Source organism: Pleurodeles waltl, chromosome 7, assembly GCF_031143425.1.
Source record: "Pleurodeles waltl isolate 20211129_DDA chromosome 7, aPleWal1.hap1.20221129, whole genome shotgun sequence".
Lineage (NCBI taxonomy): Eukaryota > Metazoa > Chordata > Amphibia > Caudata > Salamandridae > Pleurodeles > Pleurodeles waltl.
Window position 1 is genome coordinate 224,254,203 of NC_090446.1, and position 24,629 is coordinate 224,278,831.

Sequence of the window (24,629 nt, forward strand, 5' to 3'; positions counted from 1 at the left end):
ACACATCTGCCTGTGCCATCTCTTTGGGACTAAGGGAAGCACCAATAACATCTTTGCTGGAATCCATCCAAAGTTGGGGATCTAGTACGAGAAACAATTGCTGTGAAATTGATCTCAGCAATCTTGTTCTATCACATCATGCACAGGTTCCAGTCCTGGGAATACATGGTACCAGAAGTTTTATTCTACCATCACTGCCTGGATCAAAAGAAAATCACTGTTTCTCCATTGATAATGTCAAGCTACAGCATATGGCCAATCCTCCACTGTAGACCTAGTGGACGTCTGGGTAGTTCCTAAATTCCTCTCATCACAAACCAGGATACTCTTCTACAGGTTTTGTGCAGCAATGCTGACACCTCCCCGAGCATGGGGAGGGTGAAAAATGATCTTTCAGTAGTACTACTATCTTCATCTGTGACAAGAAATGCCCAAGGTAATGAGCACTTAAATGGATGACACTGTTTACTACGAACCACCGAGGGAGAGTTCTCCACTCCTAATACTGCTCTAGCTTTTGCACTAACTGCTTCTGGATATTTTGCCCATCAAGATGATTCCTCTTTTGACTCATCCAGTTCTTCTGCAACACCATTGTCAAGACCAAGTTAGCTAATAAATTGCCTTAAATACAACTATCTCATGTATTCATGGAACTAGATGTGGCTTTTATTATCTGTACTTTTGTTCTTTGGATTGGGTTTGTCATCGTCTTTTTCTTACTGATACATGGTCATTACCTTTCTGGACGCTCTGCAGTCAAATTGATGGATGAGGTCCTAAAACCACATTTTTCCCCACATAAGGCCCATCGAGATTTGTTCCTAGTGAACATTTCAGCTATACCAGCACCCCATGGGAGTGTTTGAGATAAAGTATATTTTAATATATCCGACCCGACAGAGGTCCTGTAAATACCACATTTTTTTTAACTTTCTTTAAACTATGCAATCATACCTGTGGGTGTTTCTGATGACTGGGATGTAAAAACTGTTGATTTTTATGTTATCCGAATTAGAGTAGTTTACTGTATTTATGTTTATTATGGACATAATTTATTTCATAGATCGAGTACCCGAAAGACTATTTTTAATCATACACGATGAGAACACTGTCCTACCCCGCCAGTGGGAGAGTTCTAAAACATATATGGATAAGTTTACGTATTTTTCTGCGCATAATGTTCAAGATTCTGAACCTATTATTTCAAATTGCCTGTAATGGAAATGCACAATATATTGTTGACTGATAAAAACTGATTTGTTCTGATTCCCTTGTTTCCCCGATAGCTAAAACAGGCTATGAAAATTGGATGCAGTCAATTGACATAAAGAGTGTTTGGGGAAATAAACATTGGCAAATACAGGGAAGGGAAGCTTTATGTGGAGAATGCCTGATTCCTTTTTTTAATGACACAGTGCCGCAGACAAGTTGTTTAGGCTTGGCGAAAAATAAAGAGTTAAATGCACCCAGTATCCCCATTCCCACAAAATGATACAAATGGCAAAAATACCTTAATGCAACTGAAGGACAGCTCGATGGATTGGTCCAAAATGGAACTTTCAACACCATACTTTGACATCCTGGCGAGCGGGTATTGTGGCCAGTTGACACAAATAGTAGTCATGAGGGTATTGTAAACTCCACGGGGAACATTTAGAGTGAACAGACCCTTGCTACGTGTCATCAGAACATTCATTTATTGTGACAACATACAGTGTAGGAAAATTATGCCAGCCATGGTTAAAAAGTTCTTCACTAGATGCTGTAAGAGAACATCTCAGTCTGTTGTCCAATAACACAGAATAAAGGACTTTCAGTTAGTCCCAAGAAGACAACGTACAAAGCGATTCTTATATGCAATTTACAATGAAATTTGGAAACTTTCACAACAAGAAGCCACAGCCTGGTTAAGGCAAATAGCTAATCGGATTAAAACCTTGTCCACACACATATATACTCTTAATAACATATTTTTTTCTGCAATTGACATTAAGCAAACTGACATGCCATCTTTACAACATGAACGGTGTCAACTTAGGTCCGTTGGGTTGGACATTACAGACAGTAATAAATGTTTGCATTCCATGCAATATGTTATGGCTAAGGACCTATTTGATGCATTCAACTTGATGTGACAACATCAAATAATGGCTAAGAAAGAAGCTACTTTTATTATGCTGAACATTGAAAAATTAGAAAAGTTGCCCTTCAATGTGGCAGAAATACCATCATTATGTCTGGCTAATTCATGGGGTTAATAATCTTCCTATTTCAACACTTCAATTCACATCCTGCTTGAAACGCATTCCTATGGCAGATATGTAAGGCTAGGAGAAAGTTACATTCATGAGGTGTGGGAGCTACCCTTTTCGTACAAATGTTTAAATGGCATGAAGGAGGTCTTTCTTAGCGGCAGCGAATGTGAGACTTCTGTGAGCCATTCGATGGTTTGTGAGAACAGCTTTCCTAGCATGAAGCATGTAACAATTCAGTAGTGAATTTGGCCTGTTATCTTAAGGGAGTTCCTGTCCCCTTGATTCAACAAGCATTCCATGTGCTCTCAAATGGAAGTTACGTACTTCTAAACAGCAACAGCTACTGTGGAATGCAAGCTGGAATTGCCTCTGTAGTTTTGGTCTCCCAATGTGTAACTTGTTTCTGTAGTGTCCTTTTCCCTCCCACGCAACAGACGAAAGTAGCGGACATCTGCTCTCATATTCCTACTTCTAATGTACATTTTCACACACTAAGCAGACTACAAGCTCTTTTGTTTCAGAAACATGTAGCACTGACGTCTGCATGTGAGACCTACGTGCTCCAAGTAGCAAGGTCATCTGCAGAAATACAGTCTCTTTTAAATACAACATTTCTGAGACACTTTGGTGAGCTCATGGGACAAATATTTAATGCATCCAATACTACTGTCATTGTACACTTTTTTAAGGCTGTGGTTCTGGGTTCATCAGAACCTTTTCATCTATATTTTCATCTATATTTGGCATTATATCTTCAGCCACATGCTTAATATTTTCAGGCATTCTTTGAGGATTCCCAAATGCTTTGACCTTCATTGACGGCAGTTTGTTGTTGCTATTTTTTCAATGGCTGACCTAAATCAACAAGGAGGACTAATGGCACTTCCACCAGTGCAACTGTGTCGTGAACACATGATGCAGTATTTGGTGCACCACTCCTTGAGGAACTGAAGTGCAACTGGTCTGTATCATTTAGTACAGTACTGGACTGTGTGCAGCCCGTGTTTCATTGCCTTTGGTGTGTCTTTGAATGTGCACTACAACTATGTCTTTATTTGCAGTGATTACTTCCACTAGATGCTGATGTGTTGATGTTCTCGATGAGGGCTAAATACCAGACATGGGTGTTGAGGGTGTGTTTGCTATAGGAAGCCTCCTATGAGCTGCCCTTTGTGGATCAAGTGGCTCTCTGCACTTCAACATCTGGCACTACACGGAATTCTGCCACCTCTGCTGGAGCTGAGGTCTTGGAACATGAGTGCTCTTCGGTTTTCTTTGGCACCGATTTGCAGCTGTCTGCTGTGACTTGACATCTTTTTTGCCATAAACCCTTCCTGTGATGGTCGCTGACCTGCAGAAACAACACAGACAGGCGAACACCATTAAACAAACGGTCCAGCCTGTCACACAAATGGCCCACCATACCCGTTTCCATCACCATTGGCACACACATTGCCTGGTGCACACCATGTACACAACCACAAGACATTCCCCTCCCCGATGACACAATGCTTGCACATATCCCCATGCATTCTTCCCACATGTATCCTACCCAATGTATACTCACCTGTTGGTCTGGAGGCCCATACAGCAGTCCGTACTAGGGTAGGACCCCATCCACCAGTGGCTCCAACTCCTCCGAAGTGAAGGCAGGGGCCCTTTCCCGGTCACACGGGCCATGGTGGGTTCCAGACACAGGTCACAGCAGCACACACAGTGTAGGTGTTCTCCTATTAAAAGTCAGGAAACAAGTGACGATTCAGAGAGAAAATGGCAGTCACGTCCGCGGCGGTGTACACTGTCACCACCGGCGCAGATCCCGATTGGCCACTCTACTCCATAGAGCCCCATATTATCCAATGAGGAATTGCACGGCGGTGCAAGACCGTCTTCTGCCACAACACCCAACGTTGGCAGGATTACCTCACTTCCACCTGTCCCTACATACAGGACAGGCGGTCGCTATTTCAGGGGTGAACAACGGTCATATCAACATTAACTGCATCACAGATTAGATTGGCACATACCTTGCCATTAACACTGTCCCATTACATAAGTGCACCAAGTATACGGAAGTTGTGGTTCCATTGTTCCTTTGTGTGACAGCCTACTCACTCTTGTGTCCCTTAGATACTTACGGCTGCGGGTAAATAGAAGGTGGAGACATACCCCCAAGTGCTGACCCCTTGTGGAATTGGCTACACTGGAGGACAGGCACATTATCCTCACCTATAGACTGGACAGGGCCACAATCACAGAGCTGTGTGCCCAATTGGAGCCAGACCTGATCTCATCTATCTGTCATCCGACTGTGACCCCTCCCTCTTGTGCAAGTGCTATCAGTGCTCCATTTCTTGGCAATTGGTTCTTTCCAAGTGACAGGGGTCTTGGCAGCAGGAATGTCACAGCCAGTGTTCTCACTTGTGCTGGCAAGAGTCTTATCTGCCCTGGTGAGACACATGTGCAGCTACATTTCTTTCCCCCAGTTGGAAGATTTTGCCACTGTGATGGCAAGATTCTATGCAATGGGACATATCCCAATACTATTGGGGAGATTGACAGGACACATATTGTGTTTATCCCCCCACCAGAATGAACAGGTGTTCAGGAATTGTAAGAGTTTCCACTCACTTGAATGTGCAGATGGTGTGCCTGGTGGACCAGTACATCTCCAACGTCAATGCTGAGTACCCTGGGTCGGTGCATGATGCATTTGTTCTGAGGAATAGCAGCATCCCAAATATGATGGCCCAATTACAGATGGACAGGGTGTTACTAATAGGTGAGCCTTGATGCCCACCCATTGTATGTTAATTTATGCCTTCAGGTCTTCACCCCATAGGATTGTGTGAGGCTAAATGTGGTCCCTCAATACTTGCAGGTGACTCTGGCTACCCAAACCTATTGTGGCTGCTGACCCCTGTAATGAATGCCAGGACAGGGGCTGAGGAAAGTTATAATGAGGCACATGGGCGAACCAGACAAATCATCGAGAGGACCTTCGGCCTCCTGAAGGCCAGGTTCAGGTGCCTCCATCTGACAGGTGAATCCCTGTGCTACTCACCCGAGAAAGTCTGTCAGATAGTAGTGGCATGCTGCATGTTGCACAACCTAGCCCTCAGATGGCATGTACCCTTTCTGCAGGAGGAGGAGTCTGGAGATGCCCCTGTGGCAGCAGTAGAACCTGAGGACAGTGAGGATGAAGAGGCTGAGGATGAAAATGAGGACAACAGAACATCAGTTATCCGTCAGTATTTCCAATGACACACAGGTGAGTCAGTGCCACTGCACATTCCTATGACAATTGGTATCTTCTGTGTGGCTGTAGCATGATAGAATTAACTTACTTTGCATCTCAACTTACTATCATCTATGGTTTATCGTTTTACAGATGTTTGAGCTATCACAACTGTGTACTGATGTGGTGACTACAGCCAGTAGGGGTCATTATTTCTATGCTCTCAGAGTGTACAGTTCATTCTCAAAGTGTACTAGATGTGATGGTTCCATAAATGCACATTTTCAATACAGAAATCACTAGTAGTCAAGTTGTGTTCAAAGGTGTTTATTGTAGTGCTAAGAAATTGAGGGAAAAGTGCAATGGAATGGGGTGATGATGGAGGAAAGTACAGGGTATTGTTCCAGTTTGTTTGTAGCACAGGTGCAGTGTCCAAGTGGCCATAGGAAGGGGAGCCAAGGCAGTTCAAGGTGGACAAGGTGACAGGGTGGGACACAAGGGGGACAATCACAAGAGTCTAATTTCCAGGCGGTGGTCTTGGCAAATTTTCTGGCTTCTGTCTGCCTCGCAGGGAACTGGGCTGAATGGTTCACCTTCTGCAGGGGAAGGGTTGCTGATGGCCTGTGGGTCCTGTGGAGGGGCCTCCTGCCCACTAGCTGCAGCAGAAGTAGAGGGCTGGTCAATGGACTGGCTAGTGATAGGGGCCCGCTTGTGTGCTGTTGCCTCCCTCATGATGTTGGACATGTCTGCCAGCACCCCTGCTATGGAGATCAGGGTGGTGTTACGGGTCTGCATGTCCTCCCTGATCCCTTGATACTGTCCCTCCTGCAGCCATCTGTTCTCCTGCACATTGTCAAGGATCTGGTCCATCATGCCCTGAAAATGTTGGTAGGCTTCCAGGATCTCGGAGAGTGCATCCTGGAGAGTTGGTTCCCTGGTCCTCTCCTCCCCCTGGCACAAAGCAGAGCCCCCAGTGTCCCTGTTGGCCTGTGCCTGTGTCCCCTGAACAATGTGCCCACTGCCTCTGACCCCAGATCCATGACTGTCTTGGGTATGAATTGTGGTCTGGGGTCCCTGTACAGGTGGGTACACTGCTGATTGATGTGTCCTGTGGACAGAGGTTTGGGTACGCTGGGTGGGTGCTGTGGTGTTGGATACTGATGGGGGAGGCTCTGTGGTGGACTGTGAGTGGGCTTGGGTGACCGGCTGTCCAGTTGTGCCTGATGGGCCAGGCAGGTCATCCAGATCCTGAAGTCCAGAGTTACTGCCATCACAGGGTGCATCTTCTGTTGGAAGACTGGATAGTCGTGGCACCCCCTCTCCGCTGACATTGGCTGGGGTACCTGTGGGGATGTAAGTGATGTATTATGCTTCATGTGTGTGAAATATTGTACATCCCTGGCTTACCCTCTATCGTTGGTGTTGCCTGACACCTTTTGCTTGTGTATGTGATGCATTGTGTGATTGTTAGTTCCCCTGTGCTGTGCATGTTTTTGTGATTGGTGTCCATGCAGGGCTGGGAGAGCCGTCCATGCATTGATTTAGCATGCAGGGCTTGGAACTGAGGTTAGTCAAATGTGTAGGTGCAGTATGTGGGGTGTGATGGAGTGATGGGAGTGAGGGTGAGGGTGTGAGATGGCATGCGGGTATGGGGGTGATAAGTGGTAATTGTTGACTTACTAGTGTCCAGTCCTCCAGCTACTACAGCGAGTCCCACAGGATACTGTAATGCCAAGACTTGCTCCTCCCATGCTGGGAGCTGTGGGGGAGAAGGTGGGAGTCCACCGCCAGTCCTCTGTATGGAGAGCTGGAGCCTTGCTGCTATGGAACATGCCTTCCCCTGTAGGTCGTTCTACCTCTTCCTGATGTCATCCCTTGCTCTTGGATGCTGTCCCAGGGCATTGACCCTGTCCACGATTATCCACCATAGCTCTATCTTCCTTGCAATGGATATCTGCTGTACCTGTGCTCCAAAGAGCTGTGGCTCTACCCTGACAATTTCCTCCACCATGACCCTTAACTCCTCATCAGTGAAACGGGGGTGCCTTTGTGGGGACATGGGTGTTGTGTTATGTGTGTTGGTGAGAGTATGTGGAATAATGTGGTGGGGTGTGTTATGTGGGGTGCATGAGGGATGTATGGGTGTAAGTGGTGTGTGTGTCTAGTTGTCGCAGTGGCCTTGGTGTCAGTCTGGTGGCAATGATTTGTATTCATAAAGGGTTGTGGGTAATGTGGGTGTGTGTTTTATAGTGGTGTGGGTGTGTGGGTGTGGTGTGTGTATGAGTGTCTGGTGTGCGTATTTAGTATTGCCAAATGTGGTGCTGTTTTGTATGTGGGAGTCCATTCTGAGCGCAGCAGAATGTGCCACCAATGTTTTATCACTGTTGAATGTCCGCCGTAGTGATTCGTGTGTCATAATGTGATGGGTGTTGTTCAGTTGGTGTAACGGTATGGGTGTTGGGACCGCCACTTTAGCACTGACCTTTGGGCTGGCGGATTTTTGTATGTGGAAGTGTTCTGTCGGATTGGTGTGTGTGTGTGTCATAATATGGCGAACAGATATTCGCCACTGAGGCGGTATGTTGGCAGCCATCACCATGGTGTTAATTTGGATTTACCACCAATGTCATAATGAGGGCCATAATCTCAAAAGACAACTTCCCTGTGACACTATTAAGTGCGGAGCGATATGCCCATACTAACTCCTTTACAGACATTGTCCACTGGTTGCCTTGACTCAAAGCCTACTGTAAACCTTCCTTTAAAGTCCTTATCCACCTCTCAACAAGCCCATTCCTCTGAGGATAATTGACTGATGTTCTAATGTGTTCCATACTATATATTCTCAAAAACATCTTCATTTCTTGGGAGACAAATTGTACTCCATTGTCAGTTGCCGATTGCTCATGTATCCCTTCTCTATCTCAAAGTTCTTCCAGAATTTTTTTTACATTCAGCATCGTGACATTATCTGTTAACCTCTGGCCACCGTGTAAAATACTCTACTGCTACCAACACAAATTTAGGACAAAAACCCAGCACCTAGTATGGACCAGATGTATCAACACCAATTTTTCTCCAAGGAGTGACTCATTTGTCACTCTCAAAGGGTGGATACTCAACAGTCTTCAGAGATTTGTCAGTCCAGGCACATGGTACAGACTCTCTTATAGCCCTCTCAACATCTTTTTCCGAACCCATCCACCAATATTCCAAGCCCTTCTTGCGCCAACCTCAAAATTTGATTCCTCAACACTTCTGGTACTACCAAATGTTCACTAAGTATCACTTCACAAACCACTGACAAATCTGAACTCTCTTTCCTGAATGATTCCACTCCATCAGATGCATTACCCTTTGCTGGCCAACACTTTGTGAAATACACCTTCACTCCTTGCAATATATCATCCTTCCTTACTGCTTGGACACACTCCTCATGAGATATGCAGCCCTCAGGGAGAGCTCCCACATTTGCTTTCAACCTCTCTTCGTTTCCTTCACTCATCTTATCAATACCATTTACAATCAACCTTGACAAGCAATCGGCCACCACAAATTTCTTACTAGGAACATTTTCCATTCTGGAAGTAAATTCTATCAACTTCAGCACCCAACTGTAATTCTAGACAAAAGCTGAACTATGCCTTTTTTGTGACCAAATCCACCAAAATTCAATGATCCGTACGGATCATCAAATCTACTCCCCAAATGAATTTGCATAAATGATATGCACTCCACCAACATGCCAATCCTTCCCTCTCAGTGGTAAATAAATCAATTCAGCTCACCTCAAAGGTCTCGATGCATTTGCAATAGTTGCTTCTTTTCCATTCCTGTATTGCAATAATATTGCTCCCGAACCCATACTGCCAGCATCCGTGCAAATTTTTCACTTGTCCAGTGTGTCAAAAGGCTTTAATGTGGAGCCAAAGCAATATATTTCTTGATTTGAGCAAACTCCCACTGACATCCTTCATCCCATTCAAATTTGACTTTTGTGCCATCAGCCTCCTCATACAATCTGTCTTGTCTGCAAACATAAGAACAAAACAGGAGTTATACTCCACCATACCTAGGAGCGAATGCAGCTGATCTATTGCCCCCACAAGCTTGAGCTTAGGTGTAACTCCAGACTCATTTAGCCAATGGCCCAAGTACTCAACACCTCTCACACTAATCTTGCACTTGTCCTTCTTAATTGTTAAACCATGATCTTGTAACATTATGAAAACTCCCCTAAAACATTGTCATGTCCTTCACTACCCCCTCCAAATACTGAAATGTCATCCTGGAAATACATTACATTTTTTTAATTTTAGAACAACTGGTGTATGGCACTCTGAAACACTGCTGCTGCAGATGACAGACTGAAAGGCATGCACTTAAAATGATAAGCCCTTTCAGTTGTGACCAAGGAAGTAAGTGGTCTTGACTCTGGATATAATGAGTTCTGGTGATATGCAGATGATAAATCCAATGTGGAGAAAAAACAATCTCCCTTTATTGCAGTCAGCATATTACCAATATTGGGAAGACGGTGATGATCAACACAATACACTTGTTAAGATCACGAAAATCCACACACAAGTGTAAGCCCTCATTCTACTTCTTTGCCAAAACAACCTGGGCCAACCATTCACAGGTTTCAATTTTTTTGATAATGCCTTCCTGATGTAATCTTTGCAACTCCTTCTGCAACAGCTCCCTTAACACCAAGGGAACACCACAAGGCTTGTATGCCTTTGGAAACACACCATCTTTTAATATGATATTGTGCACAGATCTTTTAAATAGGCACAGTTCTTCCTGAAATACTCTAGCAAAGTCTTCCTCCCATTTCGTCCCACCAAACACATACACACTAGATTGTACACCCAACACTTGGTCTGGGTGATTAAGGTCTAATCATCAACTCTCTCTAATGTGGCCAACCCAATAAACTTGAACCATCCTTGGCAAAGTAAATTTTTGATTGAGTTTTGACACCCTGAAATTCCCATGCCCCCTCACAATAATCCTCTAACTCAATTGGCTTATTTCCACAGGCCACTAATCTGATGTCAAGGAGACTCAATTCCCTAGCTGGAAACTTTCCCAGATGTTCCTACACAATCAACATGTATCGAACTCCTTCCCCATCAATAGTGACTTTGCAAAATGGGTTGTCTCTTCCCCCTGAATTGCCAACTGCCCCCACTTGCAGAAGAAAGTCTTCCTGCAACTCTCCTTCCTCTTCCAATGCATTAATGACCCACTTCTCATGTAATGTACTAGACTGTGGTTTCTCCTCCCCTTTACAAACCTCTGCAGAATGCCCTTTCATCTTACACTTTCTGCACTTTTGGCCCACAGCAGGACAAAAGGAATCAGAAGCTACATGCCCCTTCGACTCATATTTGTAACAGTACACATTTTTCCTAAGTGTTGATATAGGTTTCTTGACAGCAACTGTCACTTCTTTTTTCCTCCCGAAGTTTTACATACAACTCCTTGTCCACCTTCTGGCTTCTTTGAATCACCAGGGTCATCTCTTTCAATCCCTCTTCGTACTCTCCACCATTTTTTCTATATCAATAGCCTTCTAGGAGGTCAATTCTTTTCTGTATTCAACATTTTTTCTTGGACTCTTTTGTCTCCCAGCGTTTACACTAAGTGGTCCAATAACATCTCATCTCAAAATCTTTTATAATTACAGGTCAACTCTAGTAATCTGACTGCTGCTACAGATTTATCCACAGATTCACCTGGAAGTTGTAACCTCTCCAAAATTTGTGTCACTCAACCATCTCATTTCTTACCTTTCCAAAATTCTGGTCTAACTTCAATATTGCTATATCGTAATCATCCAAATCAGACTCTTCCTTGTCTTCCTCAGGTTAGGACGGTATGCGACTATATGTGTTTCAATATACTCCTGACCTCAGCCCCCCAAACAGTGCATAAGCATTACTAGTTTATGCACAGTCATAAAAATATCACCTTCCACTGGCCTAAGCCTGGAAACCTTCTTTCCAATCCTCCCATGGATCAAAAGGTTTCCCTGGTAAATTCAGGAATGGTGTTGGTGCCATTAATCCATCCATACTTGAGAGGAAGTTTAAATGGCTGACTGTGATATAAATATATATATATTATATCCTTCCCTTTTTCAATAGTGCAGAACGAACGTGAGATAATGCCGGAAATATCCTATACTGGCACATTACAGGGAACCTGTACAGTCTTATTGTAAATCATGGTCCTCACCCAGCTGCCTAAAAGGAATACAGGTATGCCCAATAGTGTTGCAAGCCACTGTGAAGTCAATGTCAGCAGGTGTTGCAAGACAGCGGGACACAAGCACCAGCATGCAGGTTCCTTCACCAATTGAGCACTGCAATAATGCAGGCTTGATGGTGTCAACATGTGTTTAGGCACCTTGTGTACAAGCACCAATAACAATGGTGCCGGTGAAGTGCAAGGACGGCCTCACCAGTGATGTTCACCATTCTGCCAAAACTGCCAAAAAGGACTTGACTTGATTATGTTGATGTAGCTGCAGAGGTGCTCCTCATCAAACACAGCTCTGCTACTCTCCAAAAATGGTGCCCACAGCATCCGCATGAATCAAAGTGGCTTAAAGCTTTTGGCCCTAAAGTTGGTGCTCTCCTCCTGGGGCAAGTTCAACACTCTTCACCAGTGAAACAAAATCCTCACGAGGTGCAGGTGAGATAAACATGTTTATTTAACAAGTATTTAAGAACGCCTAGAGCGAGGTACTAGCCAGCTCCTTAACTGACCCCCACATTGTATTGGAATTCAAGTACGACATCTGAAAAAACTGATGCAACAGTTTCCTTTATTGGAAACTTATCTGACTATGGAGTCATTTTTAGGGTTTCATTATGGAATGTACATTTTTTTTACACACCTTATGTGGCCTCTTAAAACTATTCGACAGTCATAGATTTTTTCTTGGCTCTCATCTTCTCTTATTTAAGTACATCCAGCCTCGTTTTTCTTTATTGTCTTTCAAGAACCGACCAAAAGTGGCTGATCTGTTTTACTCGAGTGTCTATTTTCCCTAAGAGTTTGTTGAGTGTGTGTTTGTTCTTCGTTCATCATCAATCATAGATCTTGAGGTCTCTGGACTTGTGGGATCAATATCACAGGGGCCTGTGATTTTTGCCCTCTTAGGCTCCTCTGCAAAAAGGTGGTGGTTGTAGTATCTTGTATGTCATAGAATACTCATTGCATGTCATGCAGGATACTAAAACACGCAGTGGAGCAAAATGAACAGGTTTCATCTGGGGGAGCAGGGGGTAATGGAAGTGGTTTACTTTGCATGGAAGGCCGAGGCACCAGGGAGTACAAGATTTAGACAGCCATCTCGGTTCACACTTTTAAGTAAAATCTTCTCGCCAGTACTCTTTTTTGTTTTTGATACAGTGTTTAGGCTCTAATTTAGGACATAGTGAGCTGGCTGAGCATAAGAATCAACTGTCCATTAAAAGCATTCTTGGACTACTAACTCAGTCCTCATTAAGAAAAGTGCAGAATTTTGCTGAATGAGACATTAATGAATAATAACCATCAATAACATGTAGCAATCAATCAAAGGCAAATAGCTTAAGACTTTGAAAAAAGGCATGAAATCAGGCATTGTACCTGTCCACAATGAGGTGAGTTCTTGAAATGTAGGTGTAGATAAAGGTGTCAGCAACTGGGACGCATGAGATATGCTGGTAACCAATAATGTGCCTCAGGGGTCGAACAACATTACTTAGCTGCCCTAACAGAGATGTTCCCATAGTCTCTGGCCATATCTGGACAAAGGATTACAGAAAGCAAAAACTAATAACTCATTTTAAATGATTTCTGCTTAGTCAGTCAATTAGAATGCCTCTGCTTTCCCTCCTAAAAAGGAAGTCCACTGAGTCCTTCCAGAAGGCAGCACTGTCTGAGTTATTTCAACTATGATTGGTTAGTGCTCAAAACATCCTTTGCTCGCTTAAAGCAGCGTCCAAAGCAGAACAGGGCTGATAATTAATTAATGGACATTCTCTGAAGACGTGCACTATCCATTCACTGAAGAAGGAACTGCATTTTCCCTCCCGTGGCCACATATATAATGAAGCAACAGATCTGGATTCCTGAAATAATTAGGTCATCACAAGCTGGCGACGGATCTCCGCGCTGCACAATTTTCCACAAATTGTTTCTTTGATCTCTGCATCCTCTTCTAGATCACAAGAACCAATGCAACAAATGATAACTTTGTTCTCCCTAGCAGCTTCTGAGCAGATGTGTGGAAGGGGAGGAGTGAATTCAATCATGAATGATTGTCCAAAGGCCAACTAACACAAAGCAGTGCACAGAGAACATTGTTATTTAACTACACTGATGCGTGGTCATTGAAGCCATAGATTCATCCTAATCTGGAACTCTAGGGACACATTTATCAATTTATCATACAGGCAGCAAGTCACCTTGATGTGCTGTGTGATAGAGAAAGGGCAGGAATGACACGCATGTATCACTGTTTGCTGCATTCTTGCCTTTTCCTAGCGGTGGTGCACAATGTGCTGTCTAGAGCCACTACAGGTACTCTTGCACCATGGTGCAAGGGTACCTGCATTGTAAGCAGGATTATTTTTGTGCAGGAAGGGACACCTTTCTGCACATAAACAACCCCCTGAGGCATTTTGCATCAAACATAGAAAAAGGAAAAAAGAAATTCAGAAATAAACATATTTCTGTCAGTGACGCCTTACCTGGAGAGCCATAGCAGTTTTGGCACATTTGCAGGTCTATCACTTAAAGTAAATCTGAGATTGCATCAAAATCCCTGGGTTTTGCATGGGAACACCCATGCTCCACCTATGGAACGCCTCCCTGAGGCATGGTAATGCAACACAGCGGTTTGCACTGCATTGCATTCCTCAGATTTATCAAGCCACTCAGAGCTATGCAAGGTGGCCTTGCATGGCTTGAAAAAATGCATATTAAGGGTTGCGTTGCTTTTGCACCCCATTGTGTCAAGCAAAAGCAACTCAACCCTTTCATAAATTTGCCCCTAGTTTCCGCCACATGCAGTATTTTATGATACAATGTTGAGACTGAGATCACTTGCTGTGGCTGGGTATTAGGCTAAACATATAGCAATTATATCTTGGCACCTCTATGGTCACCAGGACCAAATCACAAAACATTTTTGGCTCACGCAGTTACTGTCCTGGGTGGTAAATAAAGCAATGTTTGATACAAACAACTTTTACAGCTATATTATGAAAGCAAATTTGTTGAGGTGGTAATAAGTGACAAGAATATTTGTGCATATTTGAGGCAGGCTGCATTTGGGGACAGCAACACCATAACACAAAACCATAACACCATAACACACTCTACTGTGTGCAATATTGCATACCAGCACCAACATAACAATGCAATAATAGCAAAAAGTAGAACTCTACAATAAAATGTAATGCACCAGAAAAATTTAACAAATTATAACACAGTGACGACGATGACACAAAAGACAATTTGACAGTGCAACATGCCACCACAACACAGCATACCATCTCATCAAAGTAAAACAACAATGCAACAATACATCTCACAAAACAACTCATATCGCAAATGTGTACCTATGTTGTGCTAGGTTGTGTTTTTCTCTTCTGTGCTGTTCTGTGATGATATTGTGTAGCTTTGTAGTTACGGTTTTGTCTTCTGTGTTAATCTGTTTTAAAAGTATTCTATTCTGTTTGGTATTGCATTGGTTTTGTGTATTTGTGCCGGACTGGTTTGGTGAGTTGTTAGTCTGCTGTTTTAATGTTATGCTATGTTGTTTTGTGTTATATAGTAGTTCTTTTTTGTGTTGTATCGTAGTGCTGTGTTTTTGGTGTGATGTTGTTATGGTTGTCATACTCTAGTTGTGGTGGTGTGTTGTTATGTGTTATTATTTTGCATCTTGTGTGGCGACGTTTCCTGCTCTTTGTTGTGCTCCTGTGTTTTTATGTCATTTGTTGTATTGAGTTGTTGTGCTGTAATGTTATTGCTGCGTTGCATTGTTATCATTGTATTTTTTGTTGTTATTTTGCTTTCGTTACATTATTGTGTTGTGTTTTGTGCTCCATAGTTACTTTTAAAATGTTAACAAATACATTTATGTTTCTATTCTAAAGCAGCACATTTCTTGAAAGTTCCAGTTGCAGTATTTTACCACTCTCTAAGGTAGTAACATACGTCTGTTCCCCCTCCTCAACTAATTAACACATCAGTCAGTCTAATACCGTGGAACAGACGATGCTTCTTGGGAGCTTATTCACAGAAAATGTCTGGGCAGCGGACGTGACCTCTCGCACCCTTTGACGGTGCTGACATGATCTTTGAAAGTTGGGGGCATATTGCAATACTTGCCCTAAATTGTAGCAAATAAGAAAAGGAAATGAGCAAGACCTCTTCTATAAGGGCTCAGGGACGTTTCTTCGGCTGAAAACGATTGATAAAAACGGATGGGATAAAATAGTGCATTTTTAAAACAAATGCTCACATAGAGTTGCTAAAGCGTCAAGGGCAATTAAAGGGTACTTTCATTGTGTTCCAAGCAAATGAAACCCGGATTCACCAGTAGTCGACCCCCTTTTTACCAAAATGTTCTATGGATGCCCATAAATGGCAAACATTACATCCATTGTGCTAAGGCCTCCATTTTGTCATGGGTGCCACATTTCATTGGTTCACCATATGCCAACTGTACATTCAATATGCCAGACCCAGAATTTTACCATTAATGTCATCATATTCAACGGATGACCTTTATGTCAAAATCAAAATGTAATTTCTGTATGCTAGAGCCAACATTGTGCCATGAGTGACTCTCCTCTGCTTGTGTTGTTGTTCTCCCTTATGTGTAGAATTACTTCCAGTGAGCCAGAGTCAGCAGTTTGTCACAGGCAGCCACATGCAAAAAAAGTTCCTCAAGTATGCCATTGCCATTATTTTTCCACAGGTGCCCCATTAGTGAAGAATTGCTGACGGTCATGTTAAGAACTGTGGGCCATGTTTATGGCCAAGTGACACAGAGCAGCAAGTCATCTTGTTATGCTGTGTGGCAGAGAAAGGCAAAAATGTGCCATATTTATCCCAATATGGCAATTTCCTGCTCTTTCCCCAGTGCTGGTGAACAATGAGCTGCCTAAAGCCAATGCAGGCACATTTGCACCATGGTCCAAGGGTGCCTCTGTTGGCATGTAGGATCATCTTTGTGCAGGAAGGGGCACCGTCCTGCACAAAAATAATCTCCTGGGGCTGTTCCTCTTTCTGTTTGTGCTGTAGAAAGCAGCACACATAAAAAGAGGAAAAATTAGAAGAAATAAACATATTTCTCCTCGTTATGCCTCGTCTGGGGAGGCATAGGTTTTAGGCTTTCCCAGGTCTACCACTTCTGACAGATCTGGAAATGTTTTAAAATACACGGATGTTGTGTGGGAAATGCCTCCCTGGTGCAGAGTGATGCAACGTAGTGATTTGTGCTGTGTTGCATTACTCGAGATTTATGAAGCCACTCAGGGCCACTCAAAGTGGCTTTGCATGGCTTCACAAATCTAATTTTTCAGTTGTGTCGTGCTTGCATTACGTTGTGTGGTTCAATTCTGCTATTTTGCTATGGAATGCCTCTATAAGCCAAGAATGACCCACCCTCACTCACATTCACTCCCACTTAATCTCTTGATTTTTATTCTCGCTCGTTAATTCTAATTTATCCACTTTAATTCAGTCATACTTTCTCACTCACATATACTGACTTGCTGTCATATTTCTCTTCCTCCTTCTCAATCACTCTGATTCTCGCTGTGGGAAATTGGTTTAGATGTGCAGGATATGAAGCCAGCACAAATAATTGGTCCACAATTGTCTCTTTATTGGGAACCAAGTACCCTCATTGTAGCACTTGGCTCTCTCAGTATAGCAAAGCAGAGCAGTCCAAGGGCTACTCAGGGGAGGGGGCGTGGGCAGTAATCACCATTCAGTGGCACACAATAATAACACTCAATACATGATTTATTACACACACTACTAACTAATCTGTACTAAGTTGCAGGAAGGTGGAAAATACCTTTGGTGACATTCTAAAATCACGTTTGACATCTACTAGGTCATAACCAACAAAATCACAGCACTCCCCCGCCTATACCATGTACAACATCACAGTATAGGGGGTGTGATTCTAAACAAAACAGGCCTACTGGCTTTGACAGAGGGTCACCATATCATAATATATGGGAAGCCCAGCTTTGTCAAATGGTCATCGCAACACTATATAAGGCAAGCTTATTGACTTTACCAAGAGATTAACACATCAATATATAGCTTTGTCAATTTATTTCTATATTAAAAGACCAATATCCACATGTTAAAATGCATCACCTTATCACTGAAAACAATAACCATGTTTAAATGCAATCATTGTTAAGAGGACGTGAGGCCTACCAGGCTCTTTACATTTATCCACGCTTAAACTGCAACTCCACCTAGCTAGCCATCAAATAACAGAGCCCTGCTGCAGAGTACAGTCTGCTGTTCTGCCGAACCACCACTGGTGGCCTGGGTTTTTGGCTGGTGACTGGCATGCCTAGTCAGCGAACTGGGGGCAACATGGCCAGGCAGAGTAAGAGCGGCTGGGAATCTACCCCAAGGATGGCAGCAGGGATCCAAATGGAGCAGTCCAGCCTGTGCCACTCCCGGAGGCGAGCAACAAATTCTTGCCTGCAAGCAAAGGTGCTGCCATCCCTGCAGGCCATGCGGCTGACTGGGAGCCTGTGGGACATCCCACGTGGTGCAGTGGGGCGAGGCCTTGCGGGTGAAGAGGACCAAGGGCCCAGACCCCACCCTTGGGAAGGACAACATCATTAGACCAGCAGCACATTGCATGGCCCAGCCTGTGGTTTTGCAGCCCAGCCTGATGAATGGGCCCTAGTAGGACCTACAACCGCCACAGGACAAGAGGACGTGACCTGGCAGGCTCTCTGTGGCCAATGCCTATCAGGAGGCACCGCCAACACCAGAGCAATAACAGTGCCCTGAGCAGTAGGTGAGTACCAGGCAGGCCGGTAGCATGTCTGCAGGAATTGCAGCCCGTTTGTACAAATGAGGGCACTACGGAAAGGTTGGTGTACTGCACAGAGGAACACAGTTCTAAACTGGTGTGATGCAGCTAGTGGAAGAGGAGGAACACGCAGGACCAATTAGAATGTGCTTTGGGGTGGATGCCCACACCAGGATGTAATTACTCTCACAAGGTAGATAGGTGACACCGTGAGCTGACCTACAGTCACCACAGCTGTGGCACCAGGCATTTGCTGCCTTGAGTTCACCAATGCTGGAGTAGCAGAGCCTGTTGGGGATCAGGCAGGCCTCTGAAGAGGCTGGTAAGGATCACGATATTGGGGGGAGCTAGTTGGTATTAGCAGTCACCCTTGTCACCTTGCCCATTTAAAGGGCCCTGCAGCGCCTACACTGATAAACTGCCCACTGCTGTTTGCCGGCAACATGGGTAAAAGCAAATCAGCCAAAATGGTGTAGCACATGCCATGTGAAATGTGGCAAGGGCCACACCTGAACCATGATAAGGCACTTAGGCCCGCATTACAACCCTGTCAGTAAAGGCCACTTACCGCCGTGCCAATGGCCGGCAAGATGCCGTGACCTCGGCGAAAATCTGCCACAGGTATTATGACCCACACAGAGAATGCCACCACAATACAGACACCCACACAATTCCGCCACAAAAAAGGTCAGTGATAAATTGGCGATAGCAAAACCCACACCATAACATCAACAGGAATACGCCCACGGTATCACGACCCATGAATCAACGCGGTGGTCTTTCAACCGCAGTAAACCATTGGCGGTACATGCCGCCACGCTCAAAATACACACACCTACAAAACTACACCACATTGCACAATTCAAACTACACACAGCTGACACATATACACACACCACATCCTCACGCCCATACCACTATAAAACACACACCCACATTACCCACAACCCCTTACAGCGAAAAAAAAGAGACCAAGACCAGAGAGACAAGCAAAGAGCACCCACTCAATCAGAGGCACAGAACACCATCACCCATACACCATCCACGCACATCACAGTACACACCCCAACACGTCACCCCACACATCACCTCACACATCCACACACATATCACTCATACCACAACCATGGCACCCCAAAGACACCCCAGGTTTTATGAGGAGGAGCTAAACGTTATGGTGGAGGAAATCATCCGGGTAGAGCAAAGCTATTCGGATCGCAGGTGAGGCAGACGGCCATTGCAAGGAAGATGGAGCTATGGCGGAGGATCGTGGACAGGGTCAAAGCCGTGGGACAGCACCCAAGAACAAGGGATGACATCTGGAAGAGGTGGAACGACCTAAGGGGGAAGGTGCATTCTGTGGTTTCAAGACACCAGATTGCAGTACAGATGACTGGTGGCGGACCCCTACCTCCTCCTCCACAACTAACAACATGGGAGGAGCAAGTCTTGGCAATTATGCATCCTGAGGGCCTCACAGGAGTAGCTGGAGGACTGAACTCTGGTAAGTCAAATCTTTACTATTATATACCCACCCTATTTGCATGCCATCACAAACTCCTACCCCTACCCTCACTCCCATCACTCCACCACCACACACAACCCACTATCACAACCCACCCATCCCAATACCAAGCCCTGCATGCCACACCAATGCATGGACACTCATCAGAGACCTGCATGGACACCCGTCACCACAGCATGCACACTAGATAGACTCACCCAGCCCACATAATCACTACTCACACAAGGCCAAGGCGACAGTAAAAGCACAATTATACAGGAAAACACACCCATTGCACAAGATGGGACACACAGATACAATAACAATGCATTTGCATCCCAAGAGAACCCCTACCCAACGTCACCGGAGAGGAGGTGCCACCTACATCCAGTCCCCCCCAGAAAGGCCTCCTCAAAAACTCCAGCTGTGAAAGCCATGGTCACACCACCTTCTGCCAAGGTGAGGAAGGGGCAGAAAACCCCAGGTAAGGCACTTCAGCAGTCGGAGGCTGCAGGTGAAGGCCCGGTGGCTACCAACACAACTGCTAGCACCACCACCTGCACTGCGGCCAGCACCTCCAGCAGCCCTGCCGCTAGCACCACCACCTGCACTGCGGCTAGCACCACTACTGTCAGCAGCAGCAGCCCCAGTGGGAAGCCATCTGAGGCTGCAGGAGAAGGGCTGGAGCCTCCCTACACCACTGGCAGCACCCACACCAGCACCAGCACTACCACCAATTTGCAGCCTTAGCCGCCGCAGGATGGAGTCTATCCCTGCCTCCATGGACTATCATGAAACCTGTTCCCTGCAAATCTCGTGCCTCAGACATCTACTCACCCTATCCCTGGCAGGATGAAGCACACTGGGCACAAGCCCCCTCCAGAACCAGTGGAGATATGCATCCACTCGCCCCCTCCTTCCCAGGATGAAGCACACTGGGCACATGGCCCCCTCCAGAACCAGTGGAGATATGCATCCACTCACCCTATCCTTGGCAGGATGAAGCACACTGGGGACAAAGCCCCCTCCAGGACCAGTGGAAGAGGCCATCCACTTGAGAGACTGTGGCTTTGCACTCCCAGGTCCAAGCAGTGGGCAAACCACCCACTTGAGAGACTTGTGATATTGTGGCTTTGCACTCCCCAGGACCAAGCAGTGGGCAAACCACCCACTTGAGAGACTTGTGAGACTGTGGATTTGCGCTCCCCAGGACCAGGCAGTGGCCAAACCACCCACTTGAGAGACTTATGAGACTGTGGCTTTGCACTCCCCAGGACCAAGCGGTGGGCATGGAGCCTCCTCGAAGAGCAGTGGCGTTATTCCGTCTTCCGGCTGAGGTGTCCCCCTTCCCCATCCCCCTGAGGTACCTGTGTGTTTTCGACCTGATGCCCCTGCAGTGCTCTCTCCGTATTTAGGCAGGAGTCAAGTGTGGGCTTGCCCATGATTTTTGGCCTAGTGGCCCACGGACATTTCGAATGGACCATGTACTGTCTTATGTACATATTGTATATTTTTGTATATACTGTTTTTCTATTTATTACGTATATCTGCCTCATTCTAAAATATCACTGTTTAACTCAATTCCTTCTGTCCTTGCATTGTTTCAAGGAGTTACGGAGTGTTAGTATAATGTTGCTGCATGTGTTTGTGTGTATAGTGTTGTGGGTGATGGGTCGGGGTGGGGGTGTTACGTGTGTGTGTCACTCTCTTTTCCTCCCCCATCCCCTGTGTCCTAGGTGCAGTACTCACCGTGGTCGTCGGCGTGCCTTCTTTGAAATTCCTGGTGTATTAGCAGATACACCAACATGGGGAAGAACTGCTGTTCGGGCTCCATGGCGTCCTGGTTCTTCGTTGAATGTCGAAAGGTGAGTGGTCCCCCTTCAGTGTACTGTTTCCACTGTGCTGTTGATGTCATTGGTACCACCCCAGAAAAGCTGGTGGATTGGTGCCTTGTAATACGGTGGGTGGTACATTGTCTTCCGCCTGTCTGTTGGCGGTGACCGCCGCGGTGTTTGTTGCTACCACCCTGGCGGTCAGAGTGTTAAAGTGGCTGTCTATGATGGCAGTTTCCACCATGGTCGTGATCCCATTTTTTCTACCGCCAGCCTGTTGGCGTTAGTTGCTCCGCTTTAACACTGACCGCCAGGGTTGTATAGAGGGCCTTCGTCTACTGGAATCCACACTGGCAAGCTCATTCATTGAAAACTGGTTTATGCAGGTGGTGCTGAGGGCAAGATCACAAATGTCTTCTCTGTGGAACTAGCGCATGGAGTCCCAGGCAACTTGCCCCTACTGGGGGCCCTGTGCCGAATTGTGGCCTTCCATTTTAACTTTAGAAACAAGCACCTGCTACTACAGATGGTGCTGCCAAGGGAACCTGGTGTATAGGTTTGGAAAGAGGTAAAAATATATCCTCATTAATCAACTACTGTCCAGTGCTCCAACTACATTGAGGGCAAGGGAAAATTGCATGAGTTAGGTGTTAAATATGTATTAATATACCCAGCAAACTCTGAGTCAGTGAAAATGGTAAGTCCTTCTTCTTTACGACTCCCTCCGAAGCGTGAGTGGGGTTGCAACCACAGGGTACATGCATGCCCCCAGCGTCGGACCATAACATTAACCCATGGTGCTGACATTGTGCATGGTGGCACTGCACCGGGAGGCCCGAATGGGTGCCCCATTCAGGAGGAGGAAGCAGAGGCCAGTAGGCAGATAGTGGTGAACGCTTCAGAGCCATGAGATTCAGGATGGTCTGTTGCTGATCCAGAAACGCTGTCTATAGATAGCCCTGGTGGACCAGAGTTGACTAGGAGGAGCTGGCGAGGCTGTTTGATGACATCAGGCCCAAATGGACACAGTGTATTCAGTTGTAGATAACAGAGGGCAAGAACCATAGAGTACACTAAACAGGTATCTCACAAAGCTAGGTTCAAATTACTGCAGTTTAGTTCGCTACATCAAGCTTACCGCTCCCCCAACTGTATAGCCTGACCGCTCCTGAATCTGTTGGCCACATGTCCCATGTCTGACACAGTCAAGACCAGTTTTTACCGCATAGTATGAAAGTATTTGAGAATTGCACATGCTTAGACAGACATAATGACATATACCTTGGACTTGGTAGACAGGGAACTGATCCCTGATTCAAGTCTCTGGAGGTCATTACAACCCTGGCGGTTGGTGTTAATGCGGTGGTAAAAACGCCAACAGGCCGGTGGAAAAAAAAATGGAATTACGACCGTGGCGGAAACCGCCAACATAGACAGACACTTTAATACTCCGACCGCCAACGCGGTACAAACAAACACCGCAACGGTAACCGCCAAGAGACAGGCGGAGGACAGTGTACCGCCCACACTATTACAAGCCACCAATCCGCCACCTTTTCCGGGGCGGATTCACTGCAAACAAAAACACGGCGGAAACAGGACTTGGAAGGGAAAACTCTCACCTCTACACATCCCATGAGGAACCAGGACGCCATGGAACCGGAACTTCAGATTCTTCCAGCCCTTATCTTCCTGCTCCTTTACCAGGAGCACGAACGCCGGCGGCGAAGACCACAGTGAGTACTGCACCTACAACACAGGGGAGGGAAAAAACTGTGACACACACACGCAACACGCAACACCCCCACCCTCACCCATGACAACACACACACCAATACATCATGATACATCACAGTTACAACCCCCTGGAAGAATGCAAGGACAAAAGGAAATGAGTTGAATGATTGTAATATATACGAAGACAGTAATCAAAAATATATACACATATTAAGATATTCACGCTATAAACAAATACATACACCAAGAATACAAGTCCAAGGTATTCCACTATCATAGTCCGTGGACCACAGGGCCCAAAAGGCATGGGCGAGGCCCACACTCAATACCCGAACAAGACGGAGAGAACACTGCTGGGGCATCAGATAGAAATAAAACAGGCACATCAGGGGGAAGGGAAAGGGGGCACCTCAGTTGGATGAGTGCACGACGCCAGATCCACGAGGGGGTTCCATGCCCATTGATGCATCCTGGGGGGTGCAAAGCCACAGTCTCTCAAGTCTCTCCAGTGGGTGGGTTGCCCACTGCTATATCCTGGGGAGTGCAAAGCCACAGTCTCTCAAGTCTCTCCAGTGGGTGGTTTGCCCACTGCTATATCCTGGAGAGTGCAAAGCCACAGTCTCTCAAGTCTCTCCAGTGGGTGGTTTGCCCACTGCTGTATCCTGGGGAGTGCAAAGCCACAGTCTCTCAAGTCTCTCCAGTAGGTGGTTTGCCCACTGCTTCATCCTGGGGAGTGCAAAGCCACAGTCTCTCAAGTCTTTCCAGCGGGTGGTTTGCCCACTGCTATATCCTGGGGAGTGCAAAGCCACAGTCTCTCAAGTGGATAACATTCTCCACTGGTTTCTGGAGGGGGCTTAGTGCCCAGAGTGCTTCATCCTGCCAAGCACAGAGCTAGTGGATGTCTTTCTCCACTGGTTCTGGAGGGGGCTGTGTGCCCAGAGTGCTTCATCCTGCCAAAGACTGAGGTAGTGGA